The 27,744-nt window shown below is 43.5% G+C and overlaps 1 protein-coding gene across 1 annotated transcript in view; it reads left to right on the top strand.

Moving 5' to 3' along the window:
• The window catches only part of LOC111146948 (family with sequence similarity 155 member A), a 617,300-nt gene that overhangs the window by 554,025 nt on the left and 35,531 nt on the right, over positions 1-27,744 (top strand). The gene's annotated exons all lie outside the window — the stretch shown is intronic.

Genomic DNA, 27,744 nt, shown 5'->3' with positions numbered 1-27,744 from the left:
GTGGCCCTTTTCACTTAGATGGTCTTCTCATCTGATGTGAGGTTATGATGACTACGTTTTTGGCTGGGCTGACAGCCCGTTTAACCGTAGGATATCAGAGCTGGAAGAACGTCGAGGCAGCAGGGGACATGTTAACTTGGATTTTGGTGCAAGCAATTTAAGTGTAAATGGATTAAGCAATGTGTTTAACACGGGGAGTAAGTGCCAGGGATGGGAGTCTGAGGGGCAAAACCAGGTGCTCTGACCTCTGACCCTGCTTTGACTAATACCACACCCAGTGGCTTTGTGCTATGCATGGGGAAAAAAAAAGTGAAATCAGGAGTGTTTGGCAAAATGCCATGATCCTACAGAGGACGGATGGTATTGGAGTAACATTATAGTCTAATTAAACTCTGAGGAAATTGCATTGGCCCCAGAAAGTTATTCTGAAATTTATTTTGCTACCATTTCTGGTGAGTCTTAAGCTTCAAGGTAAAGGGTATAACAACCCGCTCTCCTTCTTTACTATAACCAATATACACTTTTGTAGTGTGTGTCTTCCCTGCGAGGATTCATAACAAAGCTGCCATTGTTTAGGAATAAACATTCAGTTTCTGTGTATAAACAGATTTTCTCTCTTACTGAGAAGATTCAAACCTATCGTTCCACTCTTAGTCATAGATTATGTATTCATCACTAACTGAATGACTTTAGATTGATGGTTTTAAAGCTGGTGAATAAAGGGCCATCTATGAAGAATTTCTGTGTTGAGTACAAGTCATGGTAGGTAAGGAGGTGAATCCAAGCGAGTTGGGGCGGGGGTAGGAGTGGGGCAGTTCATGTGCTCTGGCCATGGCATCCAGAGGAACAGGAATGACCCACATGGAGTGGGGGGGATGGTCTCCTAGCAGTTCACCAGCAGAGGAAGATTTTGGAAAGACAGAGTTTCTATTAACCACTCTGAGATATAGACGAAGAATTTCTTCTTTGAATAAAGTCTAGACACTTTAAATCCTGAAATTGTGTCCTAACCAAAAAAATCTGACGTACAGTCTCACAGAATTCTTAAAAATGTGCTCTGACACAGACATGGGGCATGGATTCCCACCTCAGCGGAGGCTGTTATCTTCCTGTATCTTCTAGAGAACGTGGGGTTGTTAAGAGCCAGCGTGGTCTCAGGAAAAAGCCCTTATCTTTGTAGATGTCAGTGTCCTCTGGTGTAAGACAGATGGTAACAGAGGAGCACTTAACACAAGACATTCCCTGAAGGGGTGACGTCCTTTAATCTACCCATTGCTATTGTTGTCTCTGTCTTACACATTAGGGAACCTGAGAGAGAAATAAAGTAGTGTGTCCCAGGTCTTGTACACAGTAAATATTCCCAGTGACCCGGGACCCGGGTGACCCAGGAGGTCAGGTGCTCAGAAGCACAATCCACCAGCTCCTGGGGTCGTTGGGGGGAGGAACTGAAACAATGGGTGGGGACACCCAGCCTCGTGCCTGGCTTCCATGTTGTTCATCCCAGTATTTGAAAATAAGTATGACACCTGTCGGTAACCTGTTTGATGCCTATTTTCCTGTGATAGTGATCACTTCATAAAGGTAGAGTGCAATCCCCCTACCAGGGACAGTGGTTGGAGCCCAGAAGTAATTACTGTGTGAATGAATGGAAGTCTCATTATCTTGACATTGTTGTAATGTATTAATTAATTTCCACCCACTGCAGGCACTGTGTCTATTAAATATTTTTGTAGAGCCCATTTGTATTGGTTTGGTAGGGCTGCCATCCCAAAGGACCACATACTCGGTGGCTACAACAACGGAAATTTATTTTCTCACTGTTCTGGGAACTGGAAGTCCAAGATCAAGGTATTGGCAGGGTTAGTGAGGCCTCGAGGGGAGGCCTGTCCTCTCGACTTACAGTTGGCCATCTTCAGCCTCTGTCTTTGCAAGGTCTTCCCTCTGTGTGCCTGTGTCCTAAGTTCCTTGTCTCCTAAGGACACCAGTCATAATGGAGTCCTGCCCTATCATTTTAACTTAGTTACCACTTTAAAGGCCTCTCTCCAAATACGGTTACATTCTGAGGTAGTGGGAGTCATAGCTTCAGCGTGTGGATTTGGGGGAGACACAATTCAGCCCATAAAACCATTAACGCTTCCTATCAATTTAGAGTGACTCCAAAGTAACATTTCTAGTAACAAAAATTGACTTCCTCACCAGATTTGCCTTAACAGGGCTCTCAAATTCAGAAACTTAGAATTCTTCTGACTCCTTTGGCTGCCATGTTGCCTCCCTTCTGGCTGTCTGCTCACCACCATTCTCCCCAGGATGCTTTCCTCTGGCTTCATAAGGAATTTGTTCCTGAAGACCTGTGCTGCTGTTCTTCTTTCCCCTGATTCTTCCTGGGAAAACACGTATGTTTGTATGTGTCAGTAGCTCCCAAATTTCTATCTTAAACCCCATTCTCTCTCCTGGGCTCTGGAATAGTGTGTCCAGCTGTTCATTAGCTCTGTTCACCCAACATGTCTTTCTAAACTCATAGGCTTCCTCCCTAAATCAGCTTTTAATGTTCTCTTACAATAAATGGCACTAACTTATCCAAACTAGAAATATGGTAGAGGTTGAATTGTGCCCCCCCCTATATGTCAAAGTCCTAAGTACTTGTGAATGTGGCCTTATGTGGAAAAAGGGTCTTGTAGATATAATCAAGCTAAGACAAGGTCATTTTGGTGGGCCCTAATCCAATATGGCCAGTGGCCTTGGAAGACGAGGACGCTGCCATGTGAGGACACAGATGTACCCGGGAAGCCGTGTGATGACAGGCAGAGCGTGGAGGGTGCAGCTGCCAGTGACATCGGAATCTGGGAGGGAGACGTGGAGTGTCTCCAGAGCCTTCCGGGGAGCATGACTCTGCCAACACCCCCATCTTGGGCTTCAGTCTCCAGAGGTGTGAGAGAATGCATGTTGTTTGAAGCCCTCCCAGTCTGTGGTCCTTTGTCACGCTAACCCCAGGGAACTGACACAATGCTCAATCTACATTCATTTTTTGCTTTTTCCTTTTGCTTTCTACATTCAATCAATGCTTGTCTCCTATATTATTTGCCCTGTAAATTGTCAAACGCATTTCCTCCTTTCTATCCAACACTCCTGCCCTAGCTCAGGTTTTCATGACTTCTCCCTCTGACTATTGCGTGTCCCTTGTTTCTCTTTCTGTCATCCGGCCCCATTTCAGTGTGTCCTCCATACAGCCGTTGCCGTAATCTGACTAAAACATCTCTGCGTAAAGCTCCCCCTTTCTTCAAATCCTGTATAATTCTGCGGCTTCTCTTGCAGGACATGACAAAGTCCAAGTTTCTTGCAATGACTTACAAGGCCCTGTCTCTCTGTCTGATTGTCGGGCTTCATCGCCACAGTCTGCCCTGCAATTTACAAGAACAGCAAATTGCTGATATTCTGCCCATACAAAAGCACATCGTTCCATGACTCTCTATTGTTGCCCTTGTACCATCTGTCTGGAAAGCACTTTCCTTCTTGATTCCCTGAGCTAAAATCCACTCGTCCTCCCAGATTCGGTTCAGGACCAGTCCCCTGCAGAAAGGCACCTTGAACTTGCCCCATTGGGCCATATGTGTTCCTACAGCTCTCTCTCTCGAGACGTTGTCCCAGTCTCATCCACAAGTGGACTGAGAGCTCCCTGGTGGCCCGAACCATTCTGAGCCAACAGAGTGCGTGTAGAGACGACAGTGCTCGGTGCCACTATGCATCATACCTGAACTGTCTCCTCCACACGTACACAGCTGCCCAGTGTAGAAGTAAGCCGTGACACCCATGCCCCACTCATCCCTCAAACTGTATTGACTGAGTGGACACTACAAAAAGGGCCCGTCACCTGATTCTGGTAGGAAGATGAGGTTTTTAGGAGCTAAATGACGTGTCTAAGTCCTCGCGGTTGGTAAGTGGTGATTTCAAACCCTAGACATGTCACATTGCATCACACGGGCTCTATGTCTTATAATTTCAAACTTGCAACAAACTACATTTTCTTAACAGATAGTATCCCTCTTGTACGAAGTTCAACTCCATCCTGGAAAAGAATTCTTATTTTACACCGTTAGTGTAGACTTTTTGTAATCTTCCCAATTAGAGATAACAATTTTGTTCATCCTGTGTCTATCTTCTATGGGAGATTTTACTCCCCATGATGTGTGTGTGTGTGTGTGTGTGTGTGTGTGTGTGTGTGTGTGTTGGTGGCTCCTGGATTCATATCTTAAACTCTAATTTCCTTCCTGAGCTTTAGACCACTGTGTCCAACTGTCCATTAACTATTTTTCTTCCAGTATGATACTATATGTGTGTGTGTGTTTATTTATTTATTGTATATTGGTCATGTATATCATTATTTATTAATCATAAGTATATATTCTGGGGATATACTTGAGACAACCACAGCAAAGTTAGGACACTGAATATTGCTACATACTTTTATACTTTTGCTCGTACTTAGAACTTTAACATTCTACATCCTGGTCATCTATATGTGGGTTCTAGAACTTGCTATCAACAGAGTTTAACTTCGTACCTATCTCCACATTTTATTATTAAGTATTTCTCATTCTGCAACTTCAAATTAACTAAGTTGCTAGTTGAAAATACTTACAATGTACAACTTCTATATTTTGTGTGTGTTTATAATAATTTCTCATAAAATAATCAAGAATAGAAAAATAATAGAGGAAGAAGTATTATGTAATATGCCCCAGGAATATAATTGGTCAATTACACTGGTCAAATATAATTAAACCACTGCAGAGGAGACTTGTGTATATGCTCTACTTAATTTGATGTGTAACATGGAGAAATATGTCTGTCTTCCAGTTTTCAAAGTGAAAATATTCCTGTTCTGGCCTGGAGAGTTTACCGTTCTGCTCTCTCTGGGCTGTGCCAGGGAGAGGAGCCATCCTTTTCTTCTCCCATATCCTGACAAGAGCCTTGCGCCTTACTGGACGAGACTAACCTCTAGTCAAATGCAGGTCCCCCAGAATATTTGAAACGCACTTCTCTACAGAAAAAGTGGAGGCTTTCTGCTTTGCAAGCTTGAGAGATTGTGGTACTTCCCCAGACCTTTATTCCCATCCTGTCCCCCTTCTCTCTGTCCTTCTGCAGACAGCATGTCTGACACCAGACAAAATGCTGTGACCTGGTGGTACAAAGTACAGCACGACACAGAGAGCCCCCAACAGTAGCAGGCCCGGGGGACTCCAGTCCTTGTCACCGCCAGCCTTCCCGTTATCTCCGGCAGATGGGCTGCGGCGGAGCTCCGAGGAGGAGAAGGAGGTAGCAGACATGGGTACCGCAGCCGTGCCCCCGAGCAATTAGGAGATACTGAGTGATGCGTTTCATGCATGAGTCACATGCTTTTCTTTTGGAATATTTTCTCTTTGTAAAATGACATCATTCTGCATGATAATATTTACAAGTGTGGAGAACTCCTTCACATGTCTTCGAAATGTGGACGACAGTAATAATGACCGATGCCTTTCAGGGAGTAGATCCACACTAAGTACTAAGTGAAATAATGGAATAATATCAATCTCTCTAGTTCACATAATTCTGTCGTGATTCTTTGGCAAACATTTGATTGGAAGTGATGTTTCTGTGCATCATAAAAACAAATTACTTTGCTCTGGATGCAGTGATTTTTTTTTTAAAGTATGCGTTCAAAACCACAGATTATTTTTATGTTACTATTCGAGCAGCAAAATTTTTTAATAGGTGGAATTATTAGTAAATGTATAACAACCAACTACTTTCAGGGATCTTTTGAATAATAGGAAGGTGGTATCCTTCATTAGTAAATATTGGTTGTTTTGTTGATTTGTAATAAGATTTCTACTAAGTTATAAAATGATTAATGGTGTTGTGGTACCTTAGTCCATTAAAGTAGTTCAAGTCAGAACTCTGCAGAAAAAGAAGGTGAGAAAGGAAAGGTGGCTGTCTGTGGAGAGTTTCGCGCTTCCATCTCGGAGGAAGGCTGCGTGGGGGTTAATTTGATGTGAGGATCATCGGGACGGAGGAAGTTGAGAGGAAGAGTGTGCGGGAGCTGCACTGTGGCTTATTAGCGTTCGAGAAAGCAGAGCATTAGGGTTGTCCTGCCATCAAGTCTGTCTGATGTCTAGGAGGGGATTCTGGGTGTCAGTCAGTCAAATGAATTACCCAAAATAGAGACGTCATAAAGCAGTTCTTAGGAATAACCACGTTGGAAGGCGTTTCAAAAGTGTCAAGAGTGGCAGAGCTTTAATCTCTCTCTCTCTTTTTTTAATTATTGAGCTCATACCTGGATACAGTAGTAGGGATTCAGGGGAAGTCACCTGAGATGGCTCTTGGCCAGGCCAGATAGCCCTCGGTGAAGGAGAACAGATGATCTTGGAGGAGCCTGTTCTGCTTGTCTTCCACGTGACCCAGTACACCGCTGAGCGCTGGGTCGGTTGACACAACCTCTCAGGCCTGCCGGGCGGGCTGTCCAGCCTGTCTTTGATGTTTATAAAAATGGCATCCTCATTAAAGCAGAGAACACAGAATCCTGCCACCTCAAGGACACGTCCCCCCCTTGTGAGAGGGTAATCAGGTCAAGGCTGGCACAGACTCCCTGCGCAGGTGGCGTTGTCTGGTGTCTGAAGACGCAGGCACAGCCAGTCCCCTGGTTTCCCTATTCAGAGTGGGCTCATCGAAGCTCTGGGGAAAGTCCTCTTTGCCATTGGATTTCAACCCGACGCAAATTTTCTTTGTTTAAAGATACAAGGAGGAAGGAGGAGAGTGTTTGGAAGAGGATGTTGATTTATCGCTCTTTAAAAATGGAACATAACAAAAATCTCCACTGAATGGTGCTGGTTCCATTTAAAATATAACATTGGCCCTAATATCTAACTTCTCAAAAGATACTCGGAGTCCTGGAAACCATACTTTGTACCGTTGGAAAACTAAATATTTTTCAGCAGTATTCCTCTTTATTTCTACTGCTGTTCTATTTCTCATATAGTTTTTTACAGTAATGTAGTAATTTGAATAGCAGGGTCACAAAAGGAATGCGGTGATGGGATACGGTGACAGTATTTACCGTCTAGGACTCTTATTCCTTACCATTTTACAAATATACTATACATATTCTTGATGCAGGTATCTTTCTTCATTTAGCTCGAGAATGAATAACAACTTTCAGAAGTGACTTGTTAGCCGTTTTATGCATATTTTATGAATTATACTCCTTCCAATTATGATTATTTGACTCGTTTTTACATTTGAAATACCTTTACAGTCACTTTCCTATTGACTTTTAAAAAAGCACGCATTTTTTTTAAATTTTTTTTTTAAGATTTTTTTTTTTTTTTTATTTGACAGACAGATCACGAGCAGGCAGAGAGGCAGGCAGAGAGGCAGGCAGAGAGAGAGAGGAGGAGGAGGCAGGCTCCCTACTGAGCAGAGAGCCTGATGCAGGACTCGATCCCAGGACCCTGAGATCATGACCTGAGCTGAAGGCAGAGGCTTTAACCACCGAGCCACCCAGGCGCCCCAAAAGCACACATTTTTAAATGGCAAATAAATTTCAGACAAAGACTTTCAAGAAAAAAGACACAGAAGAAAGTATTCTATCCTGGGGTACCTGGTGGGACGCAGAAGTCATTTCTAGAATGAAGGCTAGGTTTCTCTAATTACATTTCAATAATAAAATATTTTTAAAGGTAAGGGGATAAAATTCCCATTCAGTTCAGTATTTGATGGTTTATATTGGGAACAAATAGCACTTTGGTGTTATTTAAGTCTCTCCCTCCCTCCCCCTCTCTGGCCTTGTGCGGTAAACGTAGCTGTTCAGGCACTGAATTCAATTGAGCTGTATTGATCGTTGCTGTGCTCTTCTTGCCTAAGACCTGCTTATGTAACATGTAGCAGAGCCAGACAGAAATACGCCTTCGTAACTCTGTAAGCAAACCACTGACGGGTATTTTGGTCCTTTTTTATGCTCCCAAATTTTGGCTGTGATTGTGTGTTGGGGGATGTTTTCCACTCAGATATCTATTTCAATACCCACAAAGGTCCTTTAACTCAAGTTCTCCTGAAGGTTGAAATGGGTAGAGGACGAACGGGCCCGCACTCTGGGTGGGGAAGGCTGTACCTGTGTGTCTTCTACATGGTGAGTTGTTTTCAGATACAGATACAGAAACAAGAGATGCTTCCTGTTTTAACTGGTGATCCTTTCCACTTAGGAAAAACTGATTCCACTTGTTGGAGAAGACTTTGAATCCCTGCTGCCGTGGTCTTTGGCTTGTGGCCTGCCTTGGTCATTGTGCCTCACCTCCCCGCAGGGCCCAGCCGTACATGTCTCTTCCTGCTCCGTGCAATCTTCCTGAGATGGGGTTTCAAGCTATGACTGTCTTTCGATTTATGTTGCTCAAATTTGAGAATTAAAATACATCCCTTTTCAGCTTAACTATTTTAGTTAACTATTTTAGTTGTTTTATGTCAATTCTCAATAGCAAAGAACCAAAAGGCTTCCCTTTGAACTTAAAACAGTCTCCAAAAGAGAAGGCATGTATTGGGCAAGAAGAACGTGGACTCTGAAGCTAGTCTCTTTGAGCTCCAAGTCTTGCTCCAACAACCACCACCTATGTATGTGATCTTAGGCAGGTTCCCTAACTTCTCTGTGTCTCAATTCTTTCATCAATAAAGATGGAGCTGTGACAGTTCCTATCGCATGGGATTATTTGGAGGATGACACGAGTCTCCTCATGTGAAGGATCTAGAATGATAATTTGAAAGGAGCAAGTGCTCAAAATTTGTAGGCTCTTTCTATTGTCTGTTTTATTAGTTTTTCCAGGAGCTATGCACAAAATCTTCTTGCTTGAGGTTTTAGCTCTGTGTCTCTCTGAGTGCTCTGCATCTAGCCCAACCAAGTGCCCTCGTCACTTCAGCTTAGATCACTAAGGAAGTGAGGAACATTATTAAAATCATGAAATTTCCTAAGTTTTAAGTACACATCTAGCACTTGTGAGCCTATCAACTTGGTAGGTATTATGAAGAAGAGCCCTTTTGTGTCTCTTTTCAAGAGATTGTGATTAGGACGATGCATTCGGCTGATTTCAGGGTCTGTCATTTGTGCTAGGTGAAAGAACATGGAAGCCTAGAGATAGAATGCATCTGTGAGATCCCATCTTTGTTTTCCTGTTCTGCCCAAGTTGAGATCGCTTGTATTCTCTGTAATGTCAAAGATGATGTAGTATCGAGATGACTGTGCTCTGGGACAGTCTTTCCATTACTGGGTAGCCTCCCTGATTAGCTCCATTGTTCCCCTCATTTGGAACTCCCCGTTTGTCCATCCTCTGATGTGTATGCCAGGCACCCTGGTAGAAATAACAGGGCATGACCTTCCCCACCTAATTACCTTGGCTTTGTTTCCAAGGGCTTATGTAAATGGTGACTGTGAAGGAGGAAATGGCCATGATTTGTAGGACTGATGTCCTTGTCTCTCCATTCTTCCCAGACCTTATTTGTAAATGTTTAAATTTAGACCAAAGTGCTTGATCAAGCTTGCTCATTATAAGTGCCCTAACTTTCATACTTGCCCCGACACACTTCTTTACACCCAGCCATTTTGAACTCTATTATTGGAAAATAAAAGGAAATAGATTAAAATCGCTTAAAAATGTTAGACTCCTTTCACATGAGATGAAACATCAGAACTTCTCTGCTGCAAAGGATGCTGTCTGCAGTCACCAGTTAAGCAGGAGATTTAAAAGATTTTTGAAGGGCAACTAATATTTTCAGTTCTCTTCCCTTTGACCTTGATGCCATAACCTGTGATTTGGGGTTGCTCTTCAAATGCACAACTCAGTTTGGTACTCAAAATTCCAAAAATTAACAGTTCTCTTGAGCGCAAAGAAATTTTTGCACAGCTCCAAAACCGCTTTTTTGTGCATGGTAGTCAGAAGGCCTTAACGAGGAGCTACCATCAAGACCGAATTGTAGTTGATTAATAGCAATGCTGAGACGCAAAAAGATGAAAAATATGGGTATGGATTTTTTTTATGTGGAGCTCTTCCATGTTAAGGGAATTCTAGTCTGAAACTAAGGCAACTTGCAATATGCACAATTCTTCACAACAGAGGGGGAGACACACAGATCATACGAACTATGAAGAGAGCCGCCATCTGGAAGACTTTACCCTCTAATGAATTTTACCAACGTAACATTTAAAATCATTAATATTTTAGAAGACATTTGAGATAACACAGACAAAAACATGCAAATAAGTGAGGAGATGTGATGCTTTTTGTGTAAAAGTTTGTAGGTCCTTTGCATGTGGATGGTCTTATCCCTTCCTTACCCTTCCCTGGGCAAACATTTGTATCAAAACTGCATTTACCAATTTTCCATTCCAGATACATGCTACTGTGCTTCCATTTGATAATTTGCAAACCCATGAATCCAGGAGAGCCCAGCCATCACTGGTTTGTCGGCATCTTAGGGCACCCCCAGAATCCTTGTTCTTTACCACCTAGCCTGGCTGACTGGCTGGATTTCCCTTTTACCGTCTCTTATCTGGTTCTTTCTTGGGTTTTCTTTCATTTTGCCACATCTTGTCTTCTTTGCATTCCTCACAATACCTACTAGACAGGCAATAAATATTTACTGTCTTGAAGTTTGTAATTTTCCTACTTAATTCTACCGTTCCTTACATACTGAAGAGGGGGGAACAAAACCCAAAGAGAAGACACGTGCTATGGAAGTAAATGCAGTAATGCCAATATAGGCACACAGAAGAATCTTCAAGACTTTTCCACCCCAACAGGGAACCAAAGATAAAGTTGCTGATTTATTCTGTGCTTCAAGTCCACGTGCATAGATTTAAAAATGCTTTTGAAATTCAAGGGCATAGAGAGATGAAGGAGAGACAATTTTGTGAGTAGAGTTTTTCTTCATGTACAAAATCTAGGGTCTTTGGTTTATTAGATTGAATCATATACGAACGTGCCATTTTTGCAGAGCAAAATACTTGAATATCGGGAATTTCTTATGGCTTGACCTACTAAAATTAGCATAAATATGAAATAGTAATTTTAATTCAGAAGTGTTTCTGTCCAGGAAGACAGACATTGGCATCTCCATGTCAAGTTAACTGCACGCAACCAGCAGCAACTCACACACATTATGTCACAATAACTCGTATTGTCTTTCTTCTCAAGGGCAAAAGCACAGGAGAGAAGTCTTCTCTATCATGTGGCAAATCTCCCATCATGGAATGGAACGGGGCTTCTCTGCATTTCCTTTTTCCTTGCATACACTTGAGGCTTAGTTTGAAATCCAAGGCAAGAATACTAGTTTTGCTGAGACAGCAGTGAGAACGTAAGTGAGCCTGGAAAAGCGCTACCTGGCAAATGAGCTTTCTTGAGCCCTGGGAGACTTTAATTAATGTTAATGGAGAAACCTCCTTCAAAACCCAATTAAGCACTTAAATGTGTTCTTAATGATCTCTGCTCCCTGAGTCAGGGTGTGGAGAGGGGAATTGATTTAACACCAGAAACAAAAATATAAATGTTCATGGGTCCGCCGTACTGCTTTTTCTGTGGAAGCTTTGCTTTCTCTTGGTAAACAGGCTTTCCTCCAGACTTCTCACGCACCCTGAATCTCCTATCGACCCCTTGTCTCACTCTCTTGAACTATGCCGTGCAAAGGTTAGCAGCTGAGCCAAAGGCATTCTTCAATGCATAATAACAGTTATATAAAGCACTTTTAAAATACAAACAGATTTTGAGTACCTAATTATGCTGCAGGTGTTGCCTGTCCCCCAGCATGAGAAATGATCCTCACACTCTCTTTATCACAGGGCTGACTTAATGAAAACTCCCTGTCCTCAGAAAGAGAATGTCTTTCTCCAGCAGTCTGTCGTCCCCACCATCATAATTGGTATTGATGTTAGATGAGCGTGTATTTCCCATGATGTATCTCCACATTAAATTTTTTTGAAGTGACCTCCAAAATGAATTTGCTCATCGAGGCTTACTATTACTTCCAAATAGTTGAGTACCTGTGTCTGAAAGATGACTTTTATTTTTTCTAACATATTCTGACTCTCAAATTGTTTGATGCTGGAAGCCAAAGGCAAGACAATGTTAGGATATACTATGAAACATTCACATGACATAGCTGCTATGAAGCTGGTGGCCTGGAACCATAGAAGGTAATCAGTTTTCAGAAGAGAATCTTAATAGTTAATATGGAGAGTTTTTCAGGGAGGCAAGCAGAAACATCATTAACCGAGAGTCTCCAAAATCCTTCAACTTGTATATTACCCCTTTATTACTCTCCATATGTAGGTTGTTCCAAGTAACAAAATAAATGACTCGAAAGGACCAGATTCTTTTTGGCGTATGTTTGAGATGAACTTGACGGCAGACTGTGTTGGGTGGTTCCCATCATTATTTTGTCTCTCCAGCAGAGGTACACGTGCACCTTCTTGGCTTCTTTTCCATGTGGTGGTGCCGTGGTCTTTTCTTGCCTGCTTTCCCTTATTTTCCTGCTTTCCTGAAACTGAATTCTTCCTTCCATTCTACCCCTTTGAGATGCAGGATCTTCTGATGGTACAAAAGATGTTTGATGATTTGATTTCCCTGAATTAGACTGTCAACCTGGCAACAAGGAGATCATTTCGATAGAATTATAGGAGCTACGTTCATAATTTCATGCTGCCTCATTACCTTTATAATGTGTTTTCAAACAGGCTATGATAGATTGGAGCCGCCATTAGCCTTCTTGGAGATTCACCTTTGTGGACATCACTGTTTATCTAAATTAACCCAAAATCCAAATTGATCAATAATGGTCCCATTCCTCTTACCAATGTATCTGGCATATGCTTCTCACATGATAGATATTTAGTAAATGTTGGCAGAAGGAGAAAGCCAATTTTTAAAAAAGGCAGCTCGTTACACTACCAGTGTGTATTACACATAGACAGCTCACATTTTGAAATATGGGTCTTTCTTTGCCAACACATACCATTGGCAAAGTCTTATTAGATTTGACTTTCCTTACGTATATATGATTATTTTATCCTTCCTGAAGTCCTATGAGGTTGGGATTGCTCAAGGAAGCTCAAGGGAATAAGCTGAGTCCAAATAGATATACTCCTTTAACATACACCAAAGAATAAATGCCAGGGCTCACGGCTTCCCATGGCTCCTCGTCCTGTGAAGGAGTCTATTCCTCCATCATATACTCTTCTCCATTAGATGGTCAACCTCGTCTTATAAAACTGGCATATATGGGGAGTGTGGGATTGTTTCAACCATACCTACTCTCTCGTTTATCAAGATATGAAAATCACCAGTACTGTGCCATCTTGCATTATGTAATGGAAATGTTTCAGAAAAGCAGCTCACTAGGATTTTAACTTAGGATAATTACCAAGAATAGTTGATCAGAAGGTCTGAATTCATTCAGAATCACTGTTTTGATGTTTTAAAGCCCTCTAAGATACGGTGTTTACCAAACACTTTCCTTAAGACTTTTACAAATCTTGTGTCTTGAACATCTTTAGGAGCTTTGCAATAATCAAGCCCATTCAATAAATCTTCATAGATGAGCAAGGCTCAGTGCCAGACATGGGGGCCTTTCTACATATGTCAGAGAAAGTTTTGTCCTAATGACAAGTCCAGGAGATGGAAAACTGCCTTAACATTATCATTGCTGAAGGAGAAATTAAGGCAACCACACAGCAGGTCTTAGAGGATTCACAGCCAGTGAGAACCACAGGATTTAAAGGCATCTGTAGTGGTCGTCTGTAGGGCGATTAAGGGTGGCCATGCTTATTGTCTACAAAAAATCCTGGGGAGATCTGCACACACAAATGAAGGTCTATGTGGAATTACACAATATCTGTTTTGCAAGATGGATGTATGTGGAAAGGGGTTAGGACTTTGACTGAAATAGGAAGAGAGCTGTTGCAGATGGATGGTGTCCTGCCTCAAGGAAATTTCCATGCAGCTCTGACGATGTGTTGAGGTACTCAGTCTATACTTCTATTTTGCCAAAAAGAAATCTCCTAAAATGATAGAACACACAACTGTCTACCTACGGTATACATAATGACAAATGGACCACATGGTGGTGAACAGAAAATATCTTGTCATCACGGACACCATGTAGCCCAGTGGCTGGGTGCATGGGGTCTGAAAGTAGTCTGGGTTTTAAATTCTGGCTTAGCTTGGTCACCTCAGTGTGGGCCTCATTTTTTATATCCACAAGGAAAGGAGGTAGATGTTGTTATTTGCCTCTGAGGTTTGCTGCGAGGATCAAACAAGATACACATGGATTATTTCTCCCAACAGTTTCTGGCACAAAGGGAGCACTGTGCGGTGGTGTCCGCCATCTTCGCTTGGCTCGACCTGTCAACTTCATTCTGCTCTCTCAGACTGATCATGGTTATGAAAAGTCATGAACCATATGTTAACATTTTAAATTTTTAAAGATTTATTCATTTGCTTGAGAGAGAGAGAGAGAGCACAAAGAGGGAGAAGAAGAATCAGACTCACGCCGAACAGAGAGCCCAATGCGGGGCTCGGTCTTAGGACCCTGAGATCATGACCTGAGCTGAAGGCAGATGCTTAACCCACTGAGCCATCCAGGTGCCCTGGATGTTGATGTTTATTAGACTGTAGGTCTAAGAAATGCAAGCATCAGGATCCCATATTTCGTTACTCCCTCATTTTATTCCCCAGCGAATGAGAATCCTTTCCGAGTGGCTTCTTACTCTGGGACAACGTGAAAGAAACAAGCTACCAGATTATTCTCACTAGAAAAGAAGCACTTTCCATCTAAATGTTGACACTTTCCAATAAATATGTAATTAACATTATTTTGCTCTTAGAATAGAAAACGGAAAAGATGTTTTCTAGCTGAATCTGGTTTTAAATCATGGAGATAACTGTCCATTTTAAAGGTTTGATTGATTGATTGATTTGACAAATAGAGACAGCAAGAGAGAGAACACAAGCAGGGGGAGTGGGAGAGGGAGAAGAAGGCTTCCCACTGAGCAGGGAGCCCAATGTGGGGCTCAATCCCAGGACCCTGGGACCACGACCTGAGCAGAAGGCAGACACCTAATGACTGAGCCACCCAGGTGCCCCAAGAACTGTGAATTTTAACAAATAAAATCAAACTCTTTCTCTGTATATATATATATTTTTTTTTCTTAATGAGAACATGTATGTTTTCGCTACACAATACCTCCCACATACTGAACTCTTCATTATTTATTTTTATTTTTTAGTTGAACTACAGTGGATACACAATGTTACGTGAGTTTCAGTTGTACAATATAGTGATTCGTATACCTTATGCTGCTTTCCCAGGTCCATCTACCATCTGTCACCTCCCAGGGCTGTTACAATGCCATCGACCACATTCTCTAGGCCACACCTTTCAGTCATCGCAGGACTGAAATGAGACTTTTGCCAGTACTTTCTGATTTCTTCACTTGATAACATACATCTTCCCCAGAGTCTTCCCTCCAGTCTGTTCTCTGGATGCTCGGTGACGTCATTGGTGGCGTGGGTCTACACCCCAGGCACTCACTGCAGTAAATCGTTTTCCTTCCAGCTCACTGACCCTCAACAGAACAACCTCGATGAAGGGTACTCAATTCTGTAAAGACTCTTAGGAGTCACAGCTCTACCCTGGGAGGGTGGGGGTGGAGAATGTAAGGAGTGCTCATGGATGTGGGTTTTCTTGTTTGGTTGGGTTTTGTTTTGACTCTAAGGAACTGCTCAGCTCTCGTTCTAGGCAGGTGGTGTTTCCCCCCTTATGTGGTAATGCAATTTGGCCAAATGTAAAGAAAGTGTGTGTGTGTCTGTGTGTAGTGAAAGCATGAGGAGATAATGGTATTTTGATTTCATTTTTTTTAGTATCTCGATGTAATGAAGCTGAATGACAAGTTAACTTTGTTACTGGGGTTTCTGAATAGGTATTTTAAAATGTATTCCTGGGTCTCCTGAGAAGGAAAGTTAGGTGGCTCCGTCCACAGTATCCAACTCTTGATGTCAGCTCAGGTCTCCATCTCAGGGTTGTGAGTTCAAGCTCCGTGTTGGGGGGTGGGGGGAAGTGTTCCATTTACACACGTAACTGTCTTCTCCCCACTCCTGCCCCTGCTGTTGGAGGCATTTACATTTTAAGTGTTCCCTCGAGTCTTCCCATTTTCCTATTTCCAGGTCTGTTTTATTTTATTTCCATTTGGTCTTGCCGTTGTTGTTTTCCACTGAGAATCACGAAGAAAATCAATTTATTAGTCACGGATTCTCTCCCATCGTGATAAACTTGTAATGACTAAGGCCTTATTTGGTTTTATCTATGTGTTGTATTCTTTTACTTTTCTCAGTTGTCTTTTCTTCGTTTTAACAATGGCCCAGCTTTCTATTTAGCAGCTCTTCTTTGGTTTTTAAAGCAAACAATTGGGATTTGTGTATTAAAAATCACATTTTAAAAAATAGTTTTTGGTTTTAAGCCACAAAGCTATCACTGCTATTGATTTAAAATGATCTTTAAGGGGTACCTGGAGGGCTCAGTCAAATAAGCGTCTGATTTCGGGTCAGGTCATGATTCTGGGGTCCAGGGATGGAGTCCCCCGTCAGTCTCCCTGCTCGGTGGGGAACCTGCTTCTCCCTCTCCTGATCCCCCTGCTTGTGCTCTCTCTCTGTCAAATAAATAAATTAAATCTTAAAAAAATAAATAATAAAATCAACTTTGAGCCTTATTATTTGAAATTGAGTAAAACCAATTTATTAAAAGATGAATAGTTATTTTAGGGATTATGGCAGTTGGCTCAGCAAAGCATTAGGAAGAAGCCAACCATTAGTTCAAAGCTCAAAGGCCTTGTCAGGGACACAAGCCCCATGAGCCGTTTACCAATCAGCCTTGCCTTGACCCACAGTGTATACCTGATACTCAAAAATGGAAGCATCGTTTATACGGGCTGTGATTTATGCTTTATTGTTGCCTTTGAACATGCGTTCTCAACACAGAAGAGTCTTCAATTTAATATCCGGATGTTCTGATGTGAGTCTACATAACGATATGAAAAAGTACTTTCTTAATTTAATTGAGACATTTTCTGGTACAGTTACGGACTTGCTGTCAGGCTTTCCTCTGAGTGAGAAACTAGGTGCTGCTGTCTTCATTCCAAACAATAGATAATAATCAAGCCTGCTCTGAGGCTGCCCCTTCCACTGTTACAAGCAATTTGATTATTACAGTAAATCCCATTAATTATAGTTTTCAGTAATAGTGAATATTGTATTGCCTGAAACAAGGCACTGTTCTGTTACAAGCATATTTCTGAGGTGGTGCTAAGCTCCGGGTGAAAGGAGACCGACCAAGGAAGAGTGGCCGGCCTGCCTACTGAGTACTGTGCCGTGTCTAGTTCTGCAGAATGGGGACAAGACGTCTTCTCGTCCTAGGGTCTTATGCTCCTAAGCACAGTATTTGCAGGGTGAGTGGAAAGGGTCCATCAGCCTATATTCCTATTCTTAACTCAATGGATAGCACAGTTTATTTTTCTCCAAGACATACACAACATACTTAGAGAACAGAAAATGCACTATATTTTACTAACCTACAGGATAAGACCATGAAAATATGGGACACAAGAACACCCAGTTAATAATTCTCTTAGGAAATGTTTTAGGGAGGAATGAGAAAGTCTTACCTTTCAACCTGACCGTTTGCCTTAATTTGAATTATGAAGCCGTTGTGCCTGAGTGAACTTATCTCGATGTTACCTTAAGCACCTTAACTTTACCACCCGAAGACATGTGATTTTTTTTAGACAGCTACAAGATCTAAAATGTTAACAGACTACATCTTGGTTCATCTCCGTGTTTATTAAAGACCTGGATGAACAGAAAAATTCAGGAAGAAAAATGTTTCCCTCTTCCGCTGTGCTCCCCAAATTGTTGAAACAGTTGAGAGTGCAAAAAAAAGGAGTTATTAACAGTGTACTTTGATTAGACTCAACAAATTATTCATTTTTCACAGGATGCATGCCAATAAATGTAGTATTAGCAGTTGCAGATTCAAGTCTTAGCAGCCCAGTCTGCTGGTAGTAACAATCAGAAGTAGTAGCGTTTTACCACTCCCAGTGCTAATTAAACTCAGCACCATGATGGCTTATCCAAAATTGTATAATTTTAGCCAGCTTCTACGGCTTAGTCTCAAAAGAATGCATCGGGGGAAGTGGATATCATTCAGTAACTAGACTAGTCATAGAAATAATTAAGGGTTGGTTCAGAAAACAAATTCTACTAGACAGAGCAGGAAGGACCCACTTCACTGGCCTACACCATGTGGTCTCACCTTCAACTGATTCATGCACCAACTCATTCATCATTCAGGAAATAATAACCAAGTCCCGCCTAGGCCAGCCCCCCTCACTGGTGGATTTTTCATTGATGATTAAGGACAGACCAGATTCTTGCCCTCATTATGATTCTATCTTTTATCTAGTCAGTTAGATAAAATCCATTAAAATATGCTTGCACAATCCAAGCAAATGCTCAGTTTAAATGTCTGGCCAATATAATTTCACAATCGGCATGACTTTTCCCAGCACTTAAAAAGTTTATCACTGCTGTTTTAGTTAATTCAGGCTTCTCATAAGTGGTCTGTACACACCCAAGCCATTCATTGGATGACCCATCAGCACGTGACCAGAAAAACAGTAAAATTCGATTCTATGAAGATCTAGTCTATTCTTTGCAATCACTTGTGTTTGGTGTCTGTTTCATAATGCACATATTACACAATGGTTCATGTGTATACTTCATAAATCAATATTTATGGAAGGGAAATATGCTAAAATTTTTAAGCATGTGAATAATACACATTTTCATAAGTACTGTTTAAAATATATACAATTTAATGTCACTTCTGTATAATGTAATAGTTGAATAAATGTTTATGGGAAAAATAACTAGGGTGAGGTGAGGGGGTAGATTTAGGACCAGGACTAGAAAAATAAGCTTCCTGATTAGTGGTAGCCATTAGTTCTAGTGAGAGGCTTTTTTTTTTTTTTTCAGAGATAATTCTGGTTCCTTCTTCATTAACAACTATATTACGTGTGTCACCAATGCTAGAGTTTGAAGCTGTCAGTAAGACCACAAACGTGATCCTTTGCAATATTTAAAATCTTTCACTATTGACTAAACTTCAGAGACGTTGCTAAAATAACTTATTGAAATACGCAGTAGATTACAAAGCGTAGAAAAAGTTTGACTCTCCAAAGCTCACCCCCCAGAGGAGGGGTTCCCCCCAGTTTAGGAACAACTCAGAGGAGCTCCTAGAGGTTGACACTTATCAACACCTGGTGTGGGTGGTGTACAATAAAACACATTTGATAGTGGGAGGTAACGGGAAGATGACCCCAGTTCTCAGCCTGGCTCTGTTCTCTTCTGCTGTGAGACTTTGTCCAAGTTGCTGGTCTTCACACTTGTAGAGCTGGAATAATCACACTCCTCTCACGTAGCTAATGCTTTGAAGACACAGAGCAGGATCACTGATCCTAGTAAATATTTAATTATCTGCTTCCACCTGCCATCTTCCTCCTGCCCCTTGTCCTGGTTCTTTCCTTCCTGTATCACAAGCACGTTGGCATCTATGCCCTCTCTTAGACGAGCCATGTCACTCCTTCTCATGGACTGTCCCCTTCTCCGGTCCAGAAACCTCCTCCCCTTCTGTCATCGGGGACTTCTGCTTTCTCCAAACACAAGAGCCCTGATCAGAACACGCCCCCTAGCTTGTCTTGCTTGTCTCCTTTTGTCTGATGATATTATTTTTGATGCCAGGAAAAACGTCTTATAATGAAATTTTAACCTGCCCTCCACCCCTGCTCTCAGGAGTATTTACATAATGTCCAACTCACAGCCTGCTCTCAATAAATAATTTTGGATTAACAAATAGTTGGAATGATACCTTTGAAGCCTCAGTTAGCTTCTTCTGTTTCATGATAACAAGCTCTAAGTTTGTATCCTAATTGGAGTTTTGAAGTGTTCACTCTGTGACTGCTTTTTTAAGATGTTTATTTCCTTATTTGAGAGAGACACAGAGCATGAACAGGGGAGAGGGGCAGGGGGAGAGAGAGAAGCAGACTCCCCGCTGAGCAGGCAGCCTAAGGCCAGTCATGACCGCAGCCGAAGGCAGACGCTTCACCGACTGAGCCACCCAGGCACGCGTCCCTCTGCCCCTTCTTAAAGCTATAAACTCTAAGAGGATCACAGGCACTTTTCTGACAGTCGATACAGACCAGTTTTAAATAAATAGCATCTGCGAAGGGCCATGTGACATGTCGCTGTCCTCCCAAGGCACCGGCCTGCTCCTCGTCTGCAAGGACAGCTGTCGTCTCTCCCCGCCCCCGCCCCTCGCCGCCCGCAGGCTCGCGGAGATACAGCAGGAAACCGCACGAGGCTCCGTGTTGGCTCTAGTGGTACATCGACTCCGATGGCAAAGTTGGAAATGCTCACCTCTGTGGGAGACATGAGGTCTGCGAAGATGAAGAAATGAATACATCTGAACTTAGTGACTCTGCCGATTACTTTTTATAGTTCTACTGAATGCATCGGTATTTTCTAAATATATTTTAGATTCTGGAGTTCAACACTGACTCGTGCATTAACCCGCAAGCGTTCCACATACTCTTACCTGAGTCCGGCAGAATAAGGGCACTTTGACACAATAACACATTCATTCTCCTTCTTTCCTTGGTAAATAATGCCTTCACATGCCTAGGACTGGTTGTAGATTTCTTATCCACAGACTGAGATCACTTCTCCTTCTTCCAAAGGCTGATTCTCGGCCTTTTCAGCCCGTTTCAACTTTCTAAACTTGATCAAGGTGTGGAACCCAAAACTGAATTTATACTGCTTTCTTGGAGCTGTGAATTCTGATAAGGTCACTGGTACTTTGACAGCAGTTCCTATAAGCCAGGTTTAAGCACACGCTCTGCTTAGAGGATCCGGTGACCAGCAACACCACCGCCCTCCCATGTCTGACTGGCTGATGGTCTACAAGAGGAACCTCCCCACTCCTATACCCACAGCTACATCCACACGTGCCTGAGACTTGGAAGTAGTCTCCATGAATGAAATTCTTTCCTTTCCAAAGTCCACAGCAGAGCTCCCGACTTCTTTGTCACTAATACGAAAATCTAGTGACTCTGGCTCCTTGAAAAAGATCTGTCTTGACACTATAAGAAACGGCTGTTCACTGTAAGCTTAATTCACCTACTACTATCATCTCCGTATTTCTTTCTGAGCGTGTGGTGGAACAGATGGGAAAGGTATGGATTCGTGTCATCTGTCTGCCAAAACTGTTTAGCCAAAATCTCAGCCAAAGCAGCATGTCCATTTTTTTTTTAAAGATTTTATTTATTTATCTGAGAGGAGAGAGAGAGCGTGTGAGAGACAGAGCACAAGGCGGGTGGGGGGAGGGAGGGAGAAGCAGGCTCCCCACTGAGCAGGGAACCCAACTCAGGACTCGCCCCTGGACCCTGGAATCATGACCTGAGCCAAAGGCAGATGTTTCATGGACTGAGCCACCCAGGCGCCCCAAGCATGTCCATTTTTAAAAAACAATACAGAATAAACTTAACCTCCAAAGCTCTGCAGACCTTCCCAGCCGCACCCCTCCTCCCCACCCTGCCTCCTCCCTGCGTGGGAACCCTGTCTGCTTGCCTCCCAACCCCCGCTGTGCCGCAGGACCTAAACCACGCCAGCTGTTTGGAAAGAGAGGTTCGGCCCATGAAGTAGGCTTTAAAAGTCTTATTTCTTAAGGATTTATTTGGCCTCCTGTAGAAGAGTTAGCTGATCACATCAGAGACATCCATAGGATTCACTCTCTTGGAAGCTCATCATAGTCCTGGTTTGAGCCCCTATTTGCACAGGACCTCAGACCCAGGAGGATTGGCTCATACTACCCAAATCACAAGACAGAGCTGTGCAGATGTGAGGCCTGTGAGCTGATTCTCCAACAAGCGTTCTGAGGAAGGCACACCCAGGGCCCTGGGGCACAAAATCACACAAGCGCTCCTGGCAGGGAAGGCAGAGCAGGGAGGAGCTCCGAGTTCAGGGCAAGCCCATGGGGCAGTCCATTTCCGACCTATAGACGGGGCCACACAGGATGGGAGGAACCAGCCTGCTTAATGTGGAGAGCAGCGCAGAGGGGGAGTCCATGCCTGACGTCAGAAGGTGAGGTCCGTGGCTGTGTCTGTACAGCAATCTAGGGGGAGACCAATGGGGACACCATGGTGGTGGAGACAGGAATCGGGAGGCATGAGCAGGTGCTAGAGATACTTAGGAGGTGGATTTGGAGCTTAAACAGTTGTGGGAGGGAACAGAAGGGGGTGTCCGGTGTGACTCCCGGATTTCACACTCTTGCCGCTTCCTGGAGGGAAGTTGCCAAATTCCACTGTGGACGCACAGCAATTCAGAGAGTAAATAACTAAAACCAAGACATGTCAGAGACCCTTGCAAGAGAGACCAAACCCGTGAGAGAGAAGGTCAGTGAGAAAGAAAGGTGCTGTGGAAACCAAGATTTTAGCTTCTGTTTCATAAATGGCCACTGATTCATCCTGGGAGTGGATGATGCCCCCGAAGAATGTGTGGAGCAGAGTCTAGAACAGAGCCTGAGGGATTCCAACATTCTGGGGAGTGGCCGAGGAAACCAAGGTGACAACAGAGCCACAGGTGCAGATGGGGCGGCCTGGCGGGGAGGGGCTATCTGGAGCCCCACAGGCACGGCCGGACGGAGCTCGGTCAATAGCATTCAAGGCTTCCAGGAGGTCAAATAAGAGAATAACCGATGCCAGCAGCTGGTCTGTCATCACAGCGGCCAGCTTGTTCAGAAAGAACAGCGTCTGTGCAGTGGCTCCAGGCTGACGCCGAATAAGGGGAAAAACATGAGATAAGGGAGCGTGGGCAAAGCCAGGCAGGTAGGCATGAGGAGGAGAGGGGAAGGAGAAGCCGAGTTGGCTTTGTATCCCTGGGATAGCTCTGGAGATACAGGGACACATTCTCCGCTCAAATTCTCTGTCTGTTTCCTCTTTGCATGGGGTTTCCTCTTCGGGTCTCCAGTTACAGAAGTTCTGTGAAAATGCTCTGCTTTTTGTCATCTGTAGCATCTCACGTGTGTCCACAGACCTCGGTAACAGCATCCTGGCCAGCAGACTGGCCCGGCACGTCCCCGCCTCTAAGGGCCGCCTCTCCTGTACCGAAGGAGCCTGGGGCTCTGGTGCGGTGGAGAGCACGGTTTGGGTGGCCTTGGAAATGTAGGACAGTGCCCGGAAGCCAGAGGAGTTCTGAAGTTCAGGGGAAAGGACCAAGTGCTGTAACAGCATCCCAAAGTGGGTCATCGACAGACACTGGAAGACATTTGCATCTTATTTAGGAAATGGAGCCAAGACATCGCCCTGGAGGACAAGGTGTGCTGACACCGGAGGGTCAAGGAGCTCGGAGCTCGGTGCACTGTCCGTCTTAATACATGCCGCGGAAGCCTGAGCTCATCGGTAGGCGATGGTTTCTTTTCCTGTTTCCGTCGTAGAATACATGAGCATTGCTGGACTTTGGGAGCACTGTGCTTTAACGAGACATGGACACGAATAAAGAATAAAGCAGACACTCGGACACAGGAGTATGGACGCCTGTCTTGACTTCCGCCGCCGTCCACAAGCCCAACAGCACACCGCGTGCATCGAGGTGCACAGCCGACGATCACGCCCATAACCAACTCTTCCACACTCACACACTCAAAGCTCGGGCCACTCACTATTGCCTCAGAGCTGACAGGAAAGCACCTGACAAAACAGATCGACGCACCTTAGAAACGTAGGAAGTCTGTCCTTGCTAATGATTGCGGAAATAGGAGAGCAACCTTTTAATAGGAAGATGACAGCCACTTTCGATTCCGGACGTTTTCCTTAATGATAAAAAATAACCCTGGTTATTTTTTTCAGCAAGCCAACGTATATTTGCAACGTAAACCTGCTGACTGAAACAGACACGGATCGGGGGGAGGAAGGCAGGCGTGTTGAACAGGAATGAGAATCTCCGCTTCTATTGGAGACATTAATCTTACGTGTTTTTGAAAGGCTCTCCACAGGATTAGCCACATCCAAATGGAATGTCCAGAGCCAAGAGAAGTAATGCGAACCGGACATGGTTTATGCTACGGCCATTTATAATGGCAGTCCTGTTAGCCGTGATTATTCAGGGCCCCACGCATAACGTCTAATGAACAAAATGGTGACTATTTTAGGCTCATCCTTCTACCCACATAAACCAGTCCTTTCCAGAGGCCAATAGCTTACCATCGCTTCCCATAATTGGGAACCAGGCAAAGAAGTCCCCACCACCCAGTCTACTTCTTGAGATTTTCAGATGTTCTCCTTTAGGCCATGTTTATCACCTCCTGTGTTGCTCCTCTAAGTCACTAGTCGTTTGCAAGGGGTGCAGAGCGGAGTGCGTGTGGGTGAAGAGATCGTTTGAGCGTCCTTCAGGAGCGTGACTACCTGGCAAACATTGCTCTCCAGACATAAAAGGGTCCCCTTGCCCTTGAGCGGGCGTGTGGGTGGATATAGTTCAGCCAGGAATTTGTCTCCTTAACCCCATCGCCTCGTCTGAGGCCAGCGTGAAACTCCAAACATACTTAAACTGTTGCTGTATGTTGACCCTTTGACAGATGTTTTCCACTTTGGGGGGACGGTGGTGGGCTTGTGAAATCCCTAAAATAACATTTAGTGGATAGAAGCCTCCCAGTATAGGAAGCCCCTGTTGTTTCATTCCCAAATTATTGCTCAGCACCAGAGGCTCATTTATACCATTGAGGACACCTAGGAGAGCAATTACCTAATCTTCTCTCTAGAGGAGAAAGCGAGGCCATCATAAGAAAAGACTCCTGACCTCCCTCACCCTACAGAGCTTTTATGAGAAGAAAACTGTATTTACTTTCCATCATTTGCTTTGGTTTGAAAATCCTTTCGTACTTTAACAGAAATTAATCATCTGGTTTCTTTAGCTTTGTGCCACTAAAAACCATCCAACTTTCTCAAATTCCCTTCCTCAAAACATTCTAAAGGGCATGGAATAGTTTCTGAGAGCCATTCACTTCTCTCACCATCTTACCAAGAAGCCTCCTCACAGCGCATTGGCAAGAGCTCACTGAACTCAGTACCTCCCAAGATGGCCCGTTTTATTCCTGTGCATCTCCTCGGGCAAGAACGCTTTTCAGGCAAGAATACCACGGACCTGTCTGCCTTCCCTTTCACACTCAAAAACTGTAGCCTCTGATTTCACACTTAAAAATTCTTGGCCTCGGCACATGGCAGCAATCCCCTCAAAGTAAAAAATAAAGACCTCCCCTTTCTTTTTCTGCCCGGAGCTTTCCCTGATGGCTTTCTGACAGATCGCATCCCAGCACTCAAATTTTAGAAGATGTTTAAGGCTCCCATGAGGAAACTTCCATTACATTTCGAAAGTCTCGGAGTTCATCGAAACCTGGCCAGACAGGTGGTTATAGTCCCATGGGAGGTCCAGAGTCCTGAGCACTTCTGTCCATAGCTACTAGCTGATATTAATAAAAAACACTTTCGCTACTTACTAGACCTTAATGCAAAAAAATCTGCAAAGGAAATACAGTGGCAGTAGCATTTAAGGAATTGCTTTAAGGGGGGAAAATGGATCCATTCCAGTTGGGTGATGCAAAGAGAAGTGTGTATTTCCCTGCAGACTCCAGTATGCAATACCCCATCCCCATTGTCTATGAGAGGGGACAAAGTTGTGCCCAAGATGGGGTCTACCGGGGCCAGGATGGGACTTGCTCTTCAGAAACCACTTGATTTTGAAAAATGGTGCAAAACCAAAGTAGGAGGCAGAACGGAGAGCACAGTCTGGCCCATAAAAATACCTGCAACTTTCTGGAATTACACTGGGGCATTCCCTCAGAGCAAAGAGGGAACTCTACATCTTACAACCCAGAAGTATGCAGAATGTCAGAGCTCCTTATAATGGAGGTTTACTGTTAGTGGTGTGTACACAGTCCACTTCCCTAGTGCCGAGAAAAGGAAATTAGAACCAGGAATCACAAGATAGAGACTGCCATGCCTAGATCAGGGCTTGGTTTATATCACAGATGTCCTCTATCAGATGATACATTGTGTCCAAAATGTCCGATGGCATTTTGAGATAATGCAACTGCTGCAGGCATGGCTGGAAAACCACTAACTCTTCCTTCTTCCAAGACTCATCCTTCCAGCCTCTTTCTGACAGCAGGTGGCACTTCCCCACTTACCACCTCTGTCCCTGTGGCCCACATCCACACACCTGAACGCGTTGTTTCCACACTGAATTTAAGAAATCGGGGATTCCCTCAGCTATTGCAGTATCATTTTTCTAGTGTATGCTTTTATGTGAAGACCTGTTCAAAAGACCTATGGGATTATAAATTATTTGTATGTTTTCCTCTCACATTTTAAGGAATTATAAACCCTTATAAATAAAGTACTGATGGGGGTGTCTGGTGGCTCAGTTGCTTGGGCATCCGACTCTTGATCGTGGCTCAGGTCTTGATCTCAGGGTTGTGAGTTCAGTCACCCTCCCCCGCATTGAGAGCATGCAGCCCACTTAAATTAAATAAATATATAATAGATAAATAAATAAGTGATGACAGCAAATAAATTACTCAGCTGTCTAGACTTACATCTGACTTTCACATGTATCCCATTTTACTGCCATGGAGTCACCTTTGATCAAAGAATAGTTTCACTTTGATCAAACTGATGCGAAGTTATGAGTAAAATTTCAACACCAAACAGACATCGGCCAGGCACTCACCGTTTGGTGCTGATGTCAGATCGATTCCGCCAACTCCTTGTGATTTTACAATTTCTTCTTAAAAAAACATTTTCAGATTAAACATAGCATAATTTTGAAGACATAGGATCTGGAGTCCGATAGAAAGTGGGTTTGAATTCTGGATTTTTAATTTACTTCCATTACTAATTATCATTTGTATGCAAAGCATGACTTACAGTTACCTCCTAGGTGTGTCCTGAGAATTTACCTGGGGGGAAGGGTCCGAACAGTGCTTAGGACAAAGTTGACAAACACTAGGTACTGTTCTTCCTCTTGTTGGCAAGGGTTCCTGAGCTCTTAGCGGACATTTAACTGTAAACCATCGCGTTTCTAGGTAGGACAGAGTTGACGAAATCTTTCCCGAGTATCATTAAGCCAGAAACAGACAAACAGCAGCCCTTGGTGCCTAGGATCTGGGGACTACCCGAATCACAGTGATCTGAACTGTAGATGGGTGCTTTCCTTTTTGTTTTCTTTGGATTCAGGTGCAGTTTATTTCCTTATAATAGAAAACGATCTTTTCTGCGATTATTTTTTTTTCCAAAATAGCTCTCAAAAACAGAGATAAATGGAGTCTTAATCGTTCCACACTTTGTCAGAGTAACTAAACATTAACACGCATTCACGTGCATCGGGCAATATCTAAGGTCCGGGTTGGGGTTTTGATGAGGTTTCCTTCCTGCCCTCCGAAACACACCAACGCATGTTAGGTCTGACCGAGTTTGGGTGCTTCCGGGCTTTGGGGCGATGAGGTTTTCAGTGCACTCGTGAGTCTTCAATGTAGTGCCCACTGCTCCTGGCTCTGTGTGCCGGAGCCCAAGCCCTT

This window comes from Enhydra lutris, unplaced genomic scaffold (assembly GCF_002288905.1).
Source record: "Enhydra lutris kenyoni isolate GAN:26980312 unplaced genomic scaffold, ASM228890v2 scaffoldscaffold15, whole genome shotgun sequence".
Lineage (NCBI taxonomy): Eukaryota > Metazoa > Chordata > Mammalia > Carnivora > Mustelidae > Enhydra > Enhydra lutris.
The sequence above is the reverse complement of the archived record's forward strand: the minus strand, read 5'-3'. Positions and strand labels throughout refer to the sequence as shown.